This window comes from Lycorma delicatula, chromosome 1 (assembly GCF_047948215.1).
Source record: "Lycorma delicatula isolate Av1 chromosome 1, ASM4794821v1, whole genome shotgun sequence".
Classification (NCBI taxonomy): Eukaryota; Metazoa; Arthropoda; class Insecta; order Hemiptera; family Fulgoridae; genus Lycorma; species Lycorma delicatula.
In genome coordinates this window covers 226,224,548-226,243,358 of record NC_134455.1, presented here as the reverse complement: position 1 = coordinate 226,243,358, position 18,811 = coordinate 226,224,548, and the positions used below count along the sequence as shown (strand labels likewise).

Genomic DNA, 18,811 nt, shown 5'->3' with positions numbered 1-18,811 from the left:
ACCTTTACAACCTTGACGATGGCCTCCATGATTTCTTAGCTTCTTTGCCAATCAACGTCCATTTGAAACTATTAGGCTAGTTAACATTTTTCATATCTGTGAAAAATAATTTTGCTTAGATAGCTTTAAAAGATTTGCTTAATTTTGCTTTTTAAAAAAAGTCAATCATATTAGATTCATTTGAAAAATAACCAGCGTTTAGATTATTGGTTTATTTTAGTGGTTTATTCCACTCTAATTCATTTCGTATTATAACACGTGTTTTTTATATTATATATATATATATATATATATATATATATATATATATATATATATATATAGTACGATTATAAAGAAAATGACTGATGATTGATATTTTATTTTCCGATACATTTATCAGAGCTGATTCTTCCATATTGGATTTAGTCATCCACTGGCTCACGGAAAAAAAAAAAATACATGATAATCCAACATTAGTTAAGAATTGTAATTAGTTTTCATGCAATACGGATAAATTACTGTTATGAAGAGAATTAGCAGGTTTTTCAATACAAAATGTATTTGAAAGAGTATCTAGTTACATTCTGTATTATAGTTTTTAACCATAATATTATTATTAATATAATATGAGAGACTTAGGCAAATTTTATCCCGTGGACTCTTTTCATATCTTTGAAATAGACTTTTTATCAGAGATGCTAAAATCCCTGGGAGCAAGCCTCAGTTCTGAGAACTAATCTTACATTGCTGTACATGATGGTCTTTTATCAATGCAAGTTTGCATAAACTTCCACTTTTTTTGATAGTTTTTGAGCATTCTCTTTATTATTTAAGTGCAATAACTATATATTAAATTGCATTTTCTACTCAAATTCAGTTCATATTAGTCTTCATATTTTCCATAGTACACATGGTATGATGATTATGAATATGACCAATGATGGAGATTTTATTTTCCAATATATTAAGCAGAGCTGATTAATGTAACAAAAAATAAACATGTACCATCATTAAAATATTATTTTTAACTTAAATGACATAATAAATGTAAATAAGATACATGAAATTAATGCTAAATTTAGACTTCTGCAAACAATTCATAAAAGTGTAATTTTTAAATAGTATTTCGTTAAACACAGCTTTTTCACAGTTGAGTGCTGCATTATATGTATGCACCCTTATAAAATTCATCGATGTGTCAAGTAATGTAATATCAGCATAGCAAAGAGAGTTAAATCTTGTCTTCCCATGTGAAAGATTGATAGTTCAATATCAAGCCAGAGGAGTTGTATTTCAATATAACCAGTCTTTTGATACAGTTGCTCTTTCACTAATCTATACATATGTTCTAATTAATTCTAGTCTACTGATCCAGAAGTGCAACAAAGTAGTGTAGTCATCATAAGAACAGGTTATTGCAATTATTCCCAAGGAAATATCTAGGAACAATTCAAAAATATTACTTTGATTAACAAGAACAAAAGGGATAAAGAAACAAAGTTTGTTAATAAATACATGGAATGGAAGAGCTGAAAAATTGAAACTTTGCATTAGTGATCCTCTTAAATAATAAACTTCTACAAAAAATAGCTTTGTTCTCACTCATCTCAAAAAGAGAGATACCAATCTATGGCAAATACACAGTGAAAATGACATTCTTCACATGAGTTCAACATACTTTCAACCAGAACTTAAGTTTCCTCTTGAATCCTTCTTAAAGGATGAATGTGCATTATTAGAATATTTTGTAGTCCCCCCATAAATATTTTGATCCATTTATGAAGGGACTAGAACTTGGCTCTAAGAATAACTCTAACAGTGTAAAAGAATTTTAGGCTGTCCTTTTAACCATCATTGAAGGGTTGCTTGTTAATTCATACCTAACGGTAATGAATGGTTATGAAGGTAATTAATATATTCATTACTTTGTCTGTGAATGACCACGCAATTTATTAAATTATTGGATTTTGATAATAACAAATGCTTGTTATTACAAGTGTCCACATTTAGAAAAAGCATGAGAAGTTTGAATTTTTTCTTTCACGTCTCTAGCAAGTTGTGGGATGATACTCCTCAGCACAGTAACAAAAAATAGTTGAGTTTCTTCAGAAGATTTAAAATTTAATTTTGAAATAAATAAAAGTTCAAAGAGATCAATTATGAATGAATTCTACAACATGATTTTCAAATAAAAAAGCAGCATGACAGTGTAGAAAGATGTGAACAAAAAATGGTTGAGTTTCTTCAGAAGATTTAAAATTTAATTTTGAAATAAATAAAAGTTCAAAGAGATCAATTATGAATGAATTCTACAACATGATTTTCAAATAAAAAAGCAGCATGACAGTGTAGAAAGATGTATACATAGTTAAATATGGGTAGGAAGCACACAGAATATCATAAGAATGATTGAGATTGACTAATTAACATGTAACCGAATTATTGTATTGGGTAGGTTAAGTCAAGTTATATGTAAGATATCATGAACCCAACAATAGAAGACAATCATGCTGAAATAAAGGTGTAAAATAAGATGGAGAAACAAAATTGGAATTTAAATATCTTTGGGTGGTTTTTCAGCATGTAATCCAAAACACAGGTGAAAAATGGCAAGCATAAACCACCTTATGTCTAAAGATATTTGTAAGATGAACAAAGAATTAAACATTTGACACAGATGTTCATTACAAATTTATATAAAAATGTATCACAGGTTTTCCACTAAACCATCATTAAGTGGATGAAACTAAAGGAATGGTTTTGCATTTCTAATATATTCTGAAACAGCTGTATACATTAAAAAAAATACATCTTGTGAATGTTAAAACTGTAACAACAAAGAGCCACGCATACATACATTATATAGATCTAAATCCAAACTGACTTGGCTACCAATACAAATTGATTTGCAGATGCAAAATGTTTTCTTGAACTTGAAAGAACAAAAAAATTTAGCTATTCAAAAAACAAGTTTGTTAAGACATCTGATAGTTGGTTGCTTGAAGTTCTTAACCTCACCCACCTATCATGGTTTTAGAGCACTAATTGTAAATATGCTAGAAGAAACAACCCTTAAGAAATGTAAAAGGAAACATTCACCATTTCTTTGAGAAATCAACATTTCACTACTACATTCGTCTGATGTATTGGTAACTAACTGCACAAATAATTATCAACAAGAACTGCCCATATCATACTCAGCTTGCTCAAAGAGCACTACTAATCTAGATGCTTGCAAATCTACTGCCAAAGGTTAGCAAGAAGAAAGAGAGTAGAGAAAGTGCACCAATGAAAAAAATCCAAGCATTGTACCTGTGAGGAAAAAGTCATGCACTTGATCCATGACACTACGCAGACCAAGGGGAAACCCTTCAGGCTAGGGAGACAAAGCTTCCTGATTGAGACTTAACAGATTGCTTGACAGTCAGCTAAATCTATATAGAAAAAGAAGAGATACTGAATAAATTGATGAATAGTTAATATATAGTTACATAGTTAATATATCTTTGCTAAGTTATATATATTTGCTTATATATATATATATTGTTAATGTATCTTTGCCAAGATATATTGACAATGTAACCATACTTTTTTTTCTGCAATTCTCTTTCTTTAATTCTATTAACTTTGATATACTTCCTTACTTACATTCTCATTAATCTTTTTTACATATTATAATTTTTAACTTCACACTTTCTACTGTCTAAACACAATCTAACTATGGAAAACTTTATATATGGATATACAGCTAATCGACCTTCTTTTTCCATAAATTCCTCTCCTACCTAAACTATTTTAAGACATACTTACTTCAGACTTCACAGTAGCATTCAAATTAATCCAAACAGATGTTATTCAATAAAAAGTAGCTTTGTTTACAAAAAAAATTATACCTGTACAATTTGTGAATATTTGTTAATTAATATGTCCTTTATTTTTTAATCACTTCATATACACATTTGGCATCAGTTAAAAAAGTGTACTATGCATTTTTTTTATTTCTTCATTATGAAACCATATCGATATTATTGGTTTTTTTGTGGTACAATTTATTTTTGAGAGTCATATTTTGACTGTTGTCCAAAGATTTTCAATTGGGTTTAAGCCTGGGAAGTTGCGTGCCATGGGAACACTTTAATGTTTCATTCTTCAAAAACTTTTTCTACTTTTTTGGCAGTATGGCATGATGCCAAATCTTATTGGAACATTCTGTTGTCTTGTGGGAATTTGTTCTAAAGTTGCATTATAACCCTTTTCTTCATAATCTTGATATATATATCACTTTTCAACATACCATCTACTGGAAGTAATCAAACAAAAACTTTACATTAATAATCACAAGAAGGATAACAAACTTTCTTTTAATTAATAGAAAACCTAAAACCACAGCTGGTGTCAAAAACAACATATTAAAGTAACCCATAAAACACAAACTCATCTCATTCAAAAAAAGCAAGTTTATTTTCTAACTTCTTTTACATCTTAGTGAGAAGATTAATACAATAGTAAATTACATTGCTCATTGAGATAAATAGAATTACATGCTCATACATAAGGTATTATAGAAGGCAACTAATAAAATACTAAAATCAAAAGATAAATTAAACTGACATATTACAGGTCAAAATCATGCCTTACTCATCCTTCATGAAAATAACTCATATAACTCAGTTTAAAAGCCATAATAAACTTAAAAATTCTATGTCAAGAAATACTATTTCACAGAAATTCTCCCCCACACATGTTTGCAGGTCTATATCTGCAAACATGTGTGCTACATTATTTTTAAATTATACTATAAATTTGGGGAAATTCTTTCATAACTATGACTGGAAAACAGTGTTCTTTAAAAATCTAAAATATACTTCATTAATTTTTATTATCCTGGCATCATAGTTCTAGAGCTATTCTGCAAGAAGGAAAGTAAGCCAATTAGTCAAAAAATGGGATGTAGGGTTTATTTTACATTTCTCAACATTTCATGACCCAGGAACATCAAAAAATAAAAAAATAGGGGTAATACATATTTATGTATCTTGGCATGTTTGAAGTGTAATAACTTTTGATTGAATAATCTGATTTTGATGAAATATTGTACAGAGACTCATGTATATAGGACAATCTTTTGGTAAAAATTTAGGGTCAATATTTCCAGAGGGTGGTAGTTTTTGGAGTTGAATTTTCTTAAACTTTTGCAAACATAACCTCGCTTTATATTAAGCTCAGTACATGCGTACATGCTTATCTTTCCATTTAAAAAAAAAAATGTAATATTATTAAAAGTTAAATAATCAACTTTCAGTAACGACATTATGATAAAATTTCATCATAATTTACCCCCACCCACCGTTTAGGTATCTTTTTAATGGTTGTACATATTTTACTGGAATTCTTTTTAGTTTCTGCTATTTAACATGATAAATGTAGAAAAAAAAGAAAATATTCTTGTAAGGTGATTTTGGAGGTGGGGGAGTAGAAAAAACAAGATATACCGATTTTTTAGAATTTTAAAACCTTTCACTCAGGATCAAAGAACACATTAACTGCATAAATAAACGAAATAAGGGCTGTTCTAATTTTGCTATAAACATAATTACAATCCAAACGATTTCTTCAATTTATTAGAATACACTAACAATTTTTATAAAACTAATATTTAAGAGAAATTTTAGATTTATTTAAATAACAAACTGATGAATGAACAAACTAAATTCGAGAACGACATATTATTTAAACAAATTGTTAACAATAATTAATGATTTTCAGATTGGCCAAACTGCTTTTATTTTATTTTATCATAACAATTAAGATTACTTTATTGACAAGATGCGTTTTACGTTAACTTAAGACTTATATAATGCAATATCCATTCCATCCTATTAGGATCCATTTACGCTGAATCTTCATGTAAACTGGAGAAGCTAGGCCCCCAATGGGCAACTGTGAAGAATTTCATAGTCTATTTAGCAAAAGAAAGAAATGCTGAGGGGATATAGAGCCCTACTTGGATTTTGCCCTTACTTTTACTTTTGTTATTCTGTTTCAGTTATGTTTTTAGTGTTGTTGCGGTGTACGTGTTTTTGTTTTGCGTTGTATGTTGAATTCACTTATACCTATTTGGGTAGGGTTGATTACTTTGCTGTCATTGTAGTTTAGTCCATGCAGTCTTGTTTAAGACTTAGTTGATATATTTTATTTGAGATCTTCGTAGGTACTAGTACACTGATGGGATTGTTGCTTGTGGCTTTCACATCGGTGGCATCCTGGCTGAGGCGAACTGAAATATGTGATATGCTGAGGTTTTCAAGATGACCTCCTGCAAAGCCCATATGAGTTAGGGTGAGGGGGTGAGGGTGGGAGAGTGTGTCCCCATATGGGATCACGTATCTAGAGGTTTTTCTAATATAAAAATAATGACCGGATCTCTAAATCCATTTCTAAAAGGTATGTATACTTTTAAATCTTAATATTTTTGGAACCGCTGGTTTACTTAATTGTTAAACTTACGTTATTGCAAAAAATGTTAAATTTTTTACGACAAAGGTAATTACAACTTATTTATTCAAATCTGTTCATAAATAACAGATTTCTGGCAAAACTTCTTGAGGTGAGTCACTCTAGATTTAAAAACCTGTTTTCATTTCCTCCAGAATAAAATTAAATAACATTCTCAACTGTTATGTAGTAGATGTTATGTTATTGCAATCCTTCTATGGTACCCACAAGATGTCATATTCCACTATCTTTAAATGGCCCAAAAGAAAGTCACATGAGAATTGAGATTGGGAAACCTTGCAGGTCATGTTACTGGGTCTCCTCAACCAATCCATCTGTTTAGATATGCTTCATTTAGGTGATTTTGAACTTCTAATCTGTAATGAGCCCCATCATTATGTCATTGGGGGAGGCCCACTCAGCACAAACCACATTTTGTTGCGTGTGTTTAGCAGCAAATCATCAAGTAAAAGTGGAAGATCAGTTATCAAGAAATGTAAATATCTTTCGCCATTGAGCATTTTGGGAGAAAAACAGACTAATTATTCGTCACCCAAAATACCAGATCATACGAGGTGTGATCAAAAAATACGGTGAATGAATTTTTATAGCGGCAACTGCCGACGCTACATCCATATGCGGTAATTTGTCCAACAGCGTGATCAACTGAGACAGGCAGGGACAAGTTGTAACACGTTCGAACTTGCCAGTCAGCTGCCAGAGCCGCTAGAGTGAGGTTGTGTTTATCGTGTCTGTCGCGCAACATGGATTTTGAAAATCATGTGTCAATTTGCACGGAGTTAAAGGGTCGTCTTCATGCAGATCCGGACTTCATGGCCAAAATTGTAACTAGAGATGAAAGTTGGGTCTATGGCTATGACCCTGAGACCAAAATGTAGAGTTCCAATGGAAAACCAGTTCATCTCCTCGTCCTAAAAAGGCACGTCAGTCAAAATCCAACATCAAGGTCATGCTCGTTTTTTTTATAGTGAGGGCATAGTGCGATCAGAGTTCGTTCCAAGGGGAACAACTGTAAACTCTGAATTTTATAAGGGTGTACTGCAACATTTGCGCAACGATGTACGAAGAAAGCGACCAGAAAAATGGACCAATGGCTTCCTTCTTCACCACAACGCGTCGTGTCACACTTCACTTCTCATTCGCGAGTTTTTGGCCGAAAAAAGTGTTCCTATCTGTTCGGTGAGTATGGCGGATCACAATCCGCCATACTCACCGGATTTAGCACCATGCGACTTTTGGCTCTGCCCAAAAATTAAAAGTGTGCTTAAAGGAAAACGTTTTGACACCATTGCTGACATTGAGAGGGCTACGACCGAGCAGCTGAAAGCCCTTCCGAAAGACGCCTTCCAGAAATGCCTCCAGTCATGGAGTCAACGTTGGGATAAGTGCATTGCTAGCTAAGGACAGTACTTTGAAGGAGATTAAATCGAATTCTATGTAACCTTATTACTTTTTTTTAATAAAAAATTATTCACCGTATTTTTTGATCACACCTCGTATGTTTACAGAAGAATGATATTAGTGACGGTTCTCTGCAGTATCATGAGGGTTTTCAACTGACCAAATCTGCGTGTTTTGGGTGTTAAGAATGGCCGATCTTGTAAATTTAGCTCCATCAATAAAGAAATATCTTTCAAAAAATTCGGATTAGTACATTTTCGGATAACCCGCATAGCCCAACACAGTGAGTATATTCTCGAGGTAAATTTTTTTTAATTATAATATTTTCAATATTACTAAATTATTATAATTTATTACATAACATTAAAAATATTATTCTATTTGAGATCGTGTAGAATTATTTAATTTTAATCGGGAGGAAATGAACTGGTTTTTAAACCTAAAGTGATTAGTGACTCGCTTCAATAACTCTTGCCATAACTTTATGGACGGATTTCAATAAATAGGATGTCATTTTCTTTGTCATAAAACGTTTAACATTTTTTTTTTATCACATATATAAACTACTGGTTGTGAAGATATTAACAATTAAAAGTTTACATGGCCGCCATTTTGAATATATTTAGAGATCAAGTTCGTTATTAATGTATAAATAAACCTCTAGATTTAACCATTCATGATAAATAAATTTTTAAGTTAAAAGTACAAAATGGCGGAAAACCGGAAACTGAGCGTTTCTTCTGATAAAACGTTTTTTCTTTATTTTAATGTGGGATACTACCCTGTATTCTTGAAACGACTTTTATAAATATTCTGTATTATATATATATATATATATATATATATGTGTGTGTGTGTGTGTAGACACACACACTATGTAGGGCACTAGACTCTCTAGTCTCTAGTGCCCTACATTCTAAACAGTATTGGCATTAATTTTTCATGCGAACTTCGCGGTCTTGAAGTGTCTGTTGCACGATATTGCAATTCGCGCTAGCGTCGAAGTGCCAATCGAACTTCACACTGTTCTGATGTTTTGGTATTTGTCAATTTCGCTTTGTACTGGTTATGAATAACCAATCTTGCCCGCTGGGCATCTTTACCTTCAACTATTTTTCTTTTTTTGGTATTTTTGACGTTCTTTCTCTAACCGTCTCCTTCGCTGAGTATCTGTTTCTTTCTTCTTCTTTGTAGAATTTTGTTTCTTTACTTTCCTTCTTGCTTGCCGAGATTAGTGTCTTTCGACACTTTTTAATAATAATTTGTGAGAAATTATATTATTCCATTTTTTATTTGCTCCACATAACTGAGTTGCTTGAAATCATATTTGAAAAAATAAATTTTCTTAAGTTATAAAATTTCCCTGTAAAGTGTTAGTTTTACCACTTTTTTTTTTTTTTTACTTGTATAAGTATTTAAATTGAAGTAAGTTTTTAATTCTTTAACAAATAAAAAATAAATTTATGCAGTTTTATTTTATATAATAACCATTAGTTATATGATAATGGAATTAGTTTCCGTTATCATAAATCAGCGATTCTCGAAAATTTTAGCTCCACGACCCCCAAAAAGTAAAAAAAAATATAATGAACATTTCGCACCCTCCCCCTCAACCACATTCCTTAAACCTAGTTAAAACTATTAGCTGAGTTGATAACAAAAGTATTTACCCGTTATTGGAATTGCTAGATGAATTAATATTTTTCCAGGATAAACAAACGCCATTCACAATGTTTTTACAGAATAATGACTGCATGTTGCTGTTGGCTTACTTAGCTGATGTATTTTCGCATTTAAACGATTTGAATGTGAATTTAAAATGATGTAGTAAAAACATTTTATTGATAAAAGACAAAGTTCATTATATCATTAAGATGCTTGATATCTGGATTATTCGCCTTAAAGCAAAAAAAAATTATGTTTCTACTCACTTCCGAATATACTGAGAAAAGTTTGGATGAAGAAGACACTTATTCACCACAGTTTGGATAGCATGAAGGTGCATTTGCGTGAGCTAAAATTCAGTTGACGGAGTATTTCCCTGATGATAGAAATGATTCCTCGAAGAGATGGAACTGAAACCATTTAGTGAAAAGGGTTATTGCACCTGCTAAGTTACCAGTCAGGATTCACGATCAGCTTGTTGAAATGTCTGCAGATAAAACGTTACAACTACGATTACTTCTGAAGATTTAGATACGTTTTGGCTTGCTCGTTGAAGTGAATATGGAAATTTAGTCACAGAGCTTTGAAAATATTAATCTCTTTCGCCAACCCACCGGGTTGGTCAGTGGTGAACGCGTCTTCGCAAATCAGCTGATTTCGAAGTTGACAGTTCTAACGTTCATGCCCTAGTGAAGGGAGTTACTTTTATGCAGATTTGAACACTAGATCGTGAATATCGGTGTTCTTTGGTGGTTGGGTTTCAATTAACCACACAGCTCAGAAATGGTCGATCTGAGACTACAATTCACTTACACTCATACATATCATCTTCAGAAGTAATACCTGACGGTGATTCCCGGAGGCTAAACAGGAAAGAAAAAATCTCTTTCTATATAAATTGTACAAATAACAATGTAATGAAATATTCTATTATCACCCTACTTACATAGCTGTGTAAAATTTCACCATTGCATGACGTCGGGAAGATTTGATGACGCGGTTGAACCATTGTTAAGTTACAGAAATGGATGTAAAAAAGCTGATAAAGTTCCGTTTTTTGTTCTAACTCCAGTTTATGGAAACGATTCCCTTCCAAATCAATAGGGCTCTATACCCAATAAATTTACATAACCCCACTAAATTTCGTCAAATCGGTTAAGATTTGCTTCCGGTACAGCAGACGAAAAAATTTACACACATACCAGTGTAAATTAACTTGATCAGGCGCAGTAGCGATTTCCAAATTTTTTGGAAATCCGTTAATGACATTGCCAGTAAAGAACTACAACTTTGTTGGCTTTTTAAAAATATTTAAATAAATTTTTTATTACATTATTATAACATATTAAACAAAATTTGAATCGGTAACATTTTTACCAGTTTAATGTATTTATTGTAATATAAATTTATATTATTTAATAATAATAAAATACTTTTCAAAATATAATAAAATATTTCATTACAATATATTTTATAGTTGTTCTTAAAGGAACAATTGACTAATATCTGTGTGTTAATTTGATAAGTTTCTTTTTTTTTAACCTTCTTCTCTGCTGATCTTCATGGCAGAGTGATAGCATCTGATAATTTCTTCCAAAAGATCCTCAATCCAAATTCCAGTAAGACATGAGATTTTTCCATTTCATCTTCTCATGTATAAGGTTATTAATTGAATTAACTGTTTACTGTGCAAAAGGGAGTGTAATGTACTCGTATTTAGGATGTATTTTTTGTTCCACTGTAGCAGCCCAGTGGCTGAACCAATTTAGACTTATGACTACGCATTTAAATTCTTATGTTGCCAGGAGTGGCATAGACTATATACATTTAAATAAATTTAAACAATTAAAAAAAAAATTATGCTATACAAAAAATTGTCACCTACACGTTCTTTAATTATCCTATATTAAAGAGCAATTTTTTTTTGCAGTTGTATTTTTTAATATTTCTTTATTTTTCTGTTTAGCCTCTGGGAATTACCATTCAGGTATTACTTCAGAGGATGATATGTATGAGTGTAGGTCTTGTAGTCTCAGATCGACCATTCCTCAGATGTCTGGTTAATTGAAACCCAACCACCAAAGAACACAGATATCCACCATCAAGTATTCAAATCTGTATAAAATAAAACTATCTTTACTAGGACTTGAATCCTGGACTCTCGACTTCCAAATCGGCTGATTTGAGAAGATACGTTCACCACTAGAACAACTCAGTGGGTTGTGTTTTTTTAGTATTTATCTGTTGTTATGTATACTATTGTTTATGTTATTGAAATACTCAAACACTTTTAAATTGTTTCACCTAGGATCAGACAAGATTCTGTTACTGCTAAGTGGGAGAATTTTTCAAACTTTTTTTAATGGATAATTAATCTACTGCAATCTGTATTTAATGTTATTAAATTTTCTATAAAATATTATGTTTAAAATTAATGCTGTTTACTAAAGCATTTTTGTATCTTATTTTAGTTAATCTAGTCCAATGATGACCTGATGCTTAAGAAAACAGGCATTCATAAATTTCTTCTCTGGTAGTAACAGGTAAAACATTCAAATGAAATTATATTCGTAAAAATCAGTTTTGAAAACAAGATCAACTTCTGGAGTGAAAATATTTAACTCTCAGAAATTAAATATTAAAAAACTATATTTTTGTTCATTATAGTTAGGGACACAAATTATTTAAGTTCAAACTTTAACGTTTCAAACAACAAACTAAACCAATTTAAATACAGTTTGAAAACTAACTTTGTAAACGTTTTCAGTCATGCTTGTGGTCATCTTCAGTGACTGGTGCTGCTGTTATTTCTGACAGTTGTTTTAGTTAAGCAAACACATATAAAATGTTGTAAATGATGAAGTGTGATTATTACTTCCTTGTACAAAGTAAAGGAGTATTGTGATCGTGAAAAATTTCAACGGAAATATCCATTTTGACCAGTTTCAGCATGATGTCTGTATCTTGCATAACTCAAACGATTAGTCGTAGGATGTTGAAATTTTGGATTCAGGACTGTTGTAACATCTAGTTGTATACCTCTCCTTTTGATTGTAATCGACTGAACCAAAAGCGCCCAAAATCTCATAAAATTTGGTTTTTAAACTTTTAACTGCAGTAATAAATCCTCTCTGATTTTTTCAACAATATATCATAAGTGGTACTATTTTCATTGGTTCCAGGGTTATAACCAAATAAAATTTTAATTAACAAAATATTTGGATGTTACAAGGGAAGGCACATCGGTTCAAATTTCTTTTTTTAATTTAAATATATCGATTTATTAATAATTATTAACCCACGATTGTAAAAAAAATTACAATAAATAATAATTCAATATCAATAAAAAAAAAATATATATATATGACAAATATCAGAAGTTATTAGTGAAATAAAATTTTATGTACTTTTAAAAATGTGTATTTAATTTAATATACATTATCACATATGTTTTATGTAATAGATTTGGTGAAACATCCGTTTATTTAACATTAATTGAAAATTATAATTTAGAATCGTATTATTTTTTAATTTTCTAGTTTAATTTTATTTAATTATTCTGGAATTTCTGTTTAATTTTAGCTACATTAACGTTAACTATAGAGTGACTGAAAAATATACCCTCACAAGAACAACATATACACTGAGGTATACATGCCCAATGTTTAATAAATTGCAAAAAATCTTATCTTTTAGTTCTTACTTTGTTCTTATTACTTCTCTGATATTGATGGACAATATTTTCCCTAAGTCGGAGTTGGTTATCATTTTGTATATTTGTTTTTTGTTGCCAATCACTTAATCACTCTTTGGTTTGACATAATTCTTCTGATCTTAATTTGTGTACATGTTTTCTAGTTTTCAAATTTTCTCTCTTTATATTCATCTTCCTTGCTTAGTCTTTTTATTCTTTCCTTTAACATTTTCAATGTTTTAACATTTTCTTCCTCTTTATATTTATTATCTTCTCTTAATTTTTTTATTTTTCCCTTGTTCTTAATATTTTTCTTCCTCTTCACATTCATCTTCTTGTTTTTTTGAGATATTTTTTCATGTTATCTTTCTTTTTCCTGTATGATTGTTTCTTTTTAATTTTTGATTATTGACCAAATAATCCAATAATAAAAACTGAATAATTTACGCTGTAAGGTCAAACTTTTAACATTTGCAACCAGTATACAGGAGTTCACTAAACAGAATAGTTTAATTATTACAACACACACACATTATACAACACACCAGAAATCTGAAACCTTTGTTAATCAGCAACTTATGAAAATACGAATAATACTGATCTAGTAATACGAGTAATAAAGGGCCTTTTACTCTATCCTAATATTTCATGTAAGATTGTTGAATTAATAATTGTATAAATATTTGATGTTACAAAAACTAATATTTCAGCAATTGTGTAACTCTCCACTTTCTTAAAGAATTGAAGGATCACATCTCACTTTCAAATGAAATAAGTTTAAATGAAGTGCAGCAAAAAATGTATATATGTAATTTAATAGACGTACAAGAAAGTCATGCGGTGTCCACATCAGATTTTTTATTTACATTTGCTGTTATGTGCTTATGTTTTATAATGTTAAAATATGTCATCAAAATGGTATGTTTTTAATGGGTGGTAGAATATGTTAAGTTCCCAGATTATTCTAGCCTTATGATGAATGAACTGTGTTAACTCTGAATTACTAATAATAAATATTCCTACCTCTTCACTAACTATAATTGTTACGTACCACTACCAACTGTATTGACAGTATTTTAAAAAATTTACCTAAGATTATTTTTGTATCTTTGGGCCTTTTTGTTGGTCTTTCAAATTACAACTATTAAGTTGTAGTAGTATCATTTAATAACAAAAACATGCAACAGGATAATATTTACTTTTATCCTTTTAAAAGGATAATCAATAAAGATTTAGTTCTAATTTTGAGAACCTTATTGTCTAGAAACAAACTGGGAAAATAGTAATAAAATTAGGTTTGATAAAACAACAATCTTAAGGTTTTTCAGAAGGACTCTTAGCTTTTTAGCTAAGACTCTTTAGTTACAAGCTACATTTTTAGCTTACTCTTTAGTAAAAAAGGTTTAACATGAAGAGAAAAATATATAAATCATTAAATGACTTGTAAAATCTTGCTAATTCATGGAAATTAAATACAATTCGTCTATAAATTCTAAAATTATTTGAAAAATAACCATCCTTATTTATTTGATAATGAATTTTTAAGTTGTTTGTTATGTTAAAATATTATCTTATGAGAATTATAATATAAAAAAAAAATAAATAAATAAAAAAAAACTATATGAAATTTCTGCCAGTATTTAAAAAGTTAGAAATACTATTATTATTTTTTCAACAAGGAAGTATTTCTCTGCTGACTTAGGATTAACATTGTTATTCCCCTCCTTAAAAAAGTAATTAAAGGTAAGAAAGATAGTTTAATTTAATTACTAGCTAATTCTGTTACTGTCTGAATTTGTAATATCTGAAAAAATTATGATAAACAGAGATTTAAAATTTTGTGAGAAGGTACTGACAAGTCTCTGATGTAGTTTTAGGAAAAAATCTGATATGGACATCACATGACTTCCTTGGACGCCTATTAAATTACATATTTTTCTTGTTATTTGTCATTATTGAATTATTATTTATTGTAAACATTTTTTTACAATCACAGATTAATAAATCAATATATTTAAATTAAAAAAAAGGAAATGAAGTAAGATTCTTGCCGATGTGCCTTCCACTTACAACATCCAAATATTTCATTAATTAAAAACTTTTATTTAGTTATAACTCTGGAGCCAATGAAAATAAGTACCACTTATTATATATCGCTGAAAAGCTCTCAATGAAGGCTTATTACTGCAGTTAAGAAAAAGTCCAAAATCCTATTTTTTGGATTTTGGGCTGTATTTGGGCACTTTTGGACCAGTTGACTGCAATAAAAAGGGAAGGTGCAAAACTAGATGTTACAACAGTCCTAAATCCAAAATTTCAACATTCTACAGCTAATCGTTTTTGAGTTAAGCAAGATACATATGATGTCATGCTGAAACTAGTCAAATTGGATTCAGGGATGGTCAAAATGGATATTTCCATTGAAATCTGAAAACAAAAATTTTTCACGATCACATTACTTCCTTACTTTGTACAAGGAAGTAAAAAATATGCTGTTATGCACATTTTTCAGTTATCAGAAAACATTTTGAATAGCAAAGATAATAAATAAATTCCCTACTTAATTTTTTTATTCTAAGAAAGCATTTGATTTAGCCACATTTGTTAGTGAAGAAAAAACTTTCTTAATATAAAGACAACTGAAATTTCATCTTTTGATAAGCATACATATGAAGAAAAAAATGTCTTCACCTGAGAAATGTAGAACTCAAAGTGCCATGGTCCCTTGTCCTTACTTATTTATGATCTGCCTCAAAATCTTGAACTATTCATTGTAGAACTCTTCACAGAAACACAAACTGCTGGTGTATCAATGCAATGCTGCTAGTAGCAATGATTTCTAGTAAATATAATTTTAAGGAATCACATATGATGCCAGAAATATCACTTTTATTCAATTCCATCCTTTTTTAACAACATATGCAGGCACCTTAATTAATGATTTACTTCCATAAAAAATCTATTAACAGCCATTTATATATCCAGTACTGGATAGCAAAATTTTCATCTATGCTCATTACATTATTTGAAATTAAGATACAAGATACTGAGAAAATTAGTTTAATAACTAATTAAAAATTAACATGGTAAGTTTAACTTATCTAATTCTATTAATATTGTAAGTTGAACTTACAATATGTTTTGGTGGTTTACATTTCATATTATATTAAATATATATAGGTAAATAAAGGGCAATATAATTCTGAGATTGCAGTTCAGTAAAAAACATGTTATTTTCTTCGTAAAAATTCTTATTTAATCTATGCTTAAAGACATTTTTTAACTGGTATAACTCTAATTCAAACAATTCAAAATCATAATCCTTTAATAAAGTGTTAAAAACATCCTATTAAATAAAGGTTTTCTCTTTTAATACAGCCACTGACATCCTTAAAAATGCAGTTCCCAACTAGTTTAGTGCTGAGTTAAGCTCTAAATTGATGTACAAGCCATGTTTTAAAGTACAGTTTTGAAATTTAAAAAAAACAAGTATACTATTCTTAAAAATTTTATTTTTTTCTGAAAGCCTGTACTTTAATCTACTTTTCTACATAATTGCCATCAATATTAAGGCACTAGTAATATCGTGCAACCAGCTTTTTTACATCGTTATCATAGAAGTCCGCCGCCTGACTTAATAATTTTAATAAATTTTCGATAATTTAAGCATTCAGTCACAATTTCATAGACAACACTTCTTGAAACTTGAGGAAACTCATCAGATAGCAAAGAAATTGTAAAGCACCTGTTCACTCTCACTTTTTTGTCAAATTTCTGCAACAAATCTTCAGTAATGACAGAAGGTCATCCATTCCATTCCTCATCATGAACATTCTGGCGGCCATCTTTAAAAGCTCTAACCCATTTTCATACCATTCCATCGCTCATAATGTTTTCTCCGTATACTTCACTGGTCTGAGGATGAATTTCAGTCGCTTTCATTCCTTTAGCACTAAGAGAACAAAACACCACGTATTTCACAGTTGGCGGGATTCTTGATCAGCAGAGGCACTTTAAATACTCACAAACGTAAAGACAGTTGAATATTTTCATAATAGCATCTGTGGCTTGCCAACAGATGCGGGTACACAGTGCGTATGTGTGGAATGGTCACTGCAGCAGAATTTCATAACAGTACTTACTTTAAAAACATGCCTCGCAGGATACACTCATAACATTTATTGAAGAACTCAGTCTCATTTGTGTTTATTAGAAATGCTAATATAAATTATAAATTTGAAAGCCTTAATCATGCTTTATCAAGAATATACTGAATCATTGTTATTATACTGCTATGAAATTGTATTGCTGAGCGCAACAAGTAACTTAAAAATAAATCTTAAAAGCAGATTACAAGATTCATAATAATCAATAATCTTATTCTTCCTGGTCTACATATTTATAATAATCTGATACATGATAAATTAATTAATTTAATTAGGAAATGTATGAAGAGCTCCATTGTTATGAAACATTATGATAAATTTACTCTAAATTACTATGAAAACAATTTTTCAGCTGGTGCTGCACTACATTACCATATAGCTTTTTGATAAATTGCCTTTGCTATATTGAAATACTAAAGAATTAAAGTGAATTAAATCTAAAGGAAATTTTGGTACAGGGATCTTCCCTGTCTCTGTGATCATTTTCAGTGACTTGTGCTGATGTTACTGTAATATGAGTTGATGTTATTGTTGGTGGTTTTTTTAAGTAGACAGGTATATATTTAGAATTTGGTTGGAAAATGTGTTGTATTTTAGGTGGTTTGGTTTGTTATAATAAAAGAATTATATTTTAAAATTAAAATAAATAATTATATTGTAAAAAAAATGGCTAAACAGCAAAGATTTGTTCAATATTATTTTTTTTGTGTGTTGTGTTTAATTAATGATAAGGAAAAATGTACTATGCCAATAAGTGGCAGCATCTTACAGTTAATGAAAAAAGAATAGTTTATAATATTATTCTGTTGATAAACAGATTAAAATTTACAGTCACTTCCTAGATGATATAAAATGATTATGATACTGTAATTCACAAACAACATTTACTTCCTTTATAATTAAGTTTAATTCTGTTATTATGTATAAAAAAATTCATTCTTCATATGTGCTACTTGTTGCAGCAATCTTCTAAAACATTTTTATTGTTTTTAAGGCTCAGATTTTAAAGTTGGGAAACTTTTTCACACGTTTTACTGACTATAATAATAAAACTTAAAAATTGAGACTCAGTCACAACTTGTCAATCCATGTTACCACCAATTTTGCATTGCATGTTTCTTCCTGTAGGCTGAATAACTAATATTCTAATTATTGCGAAAACATAAATAGGTTCCTCAAAATAACTCATGGTAAAATCCTTTTGTATTGCATCAAAAAATATTTGAGTACTGCTGATCAACAGTATTAATAATAAAAAATTATTAATAAATATCTGTTGTACTAATAATTTTGTGTTTTAAGAATTATAATTAAAAATCTTTGTACTATAATTTTTTTTTTTACTGTGTGCCTGTTTATGTCCCACCTTGAGAAACTCTGTAACAAA

The 18,811-nt window shown here is 29.8% G+C and overlaps 1 protein-coding gene across 2 annotated transcripts in view; it reads right to left on the bottom strand.

Moving 5' to 3' along the window:
- LOC142329332 (uncharacterized) overlaps positions 1–36 on the bottom strand; it is a 69,600-nt gene extending 69,564 nt beyond the window's left edge. Inside the window, exon 1 of one of the 2 annotated variants that reach the window (XM_075373829.1) lies at positions 3–36. The gene's annotated coding sequence lies outside the window, so the exon portion shown is untranslated. The remainder of the gene's footprint in view (positions 1–2) is intronic. The other variant, XM_075373846.1, reaches the window with a different exon arrangement.
- Positions 37–18,811: the final 18,775 nt, after the last annotated feature.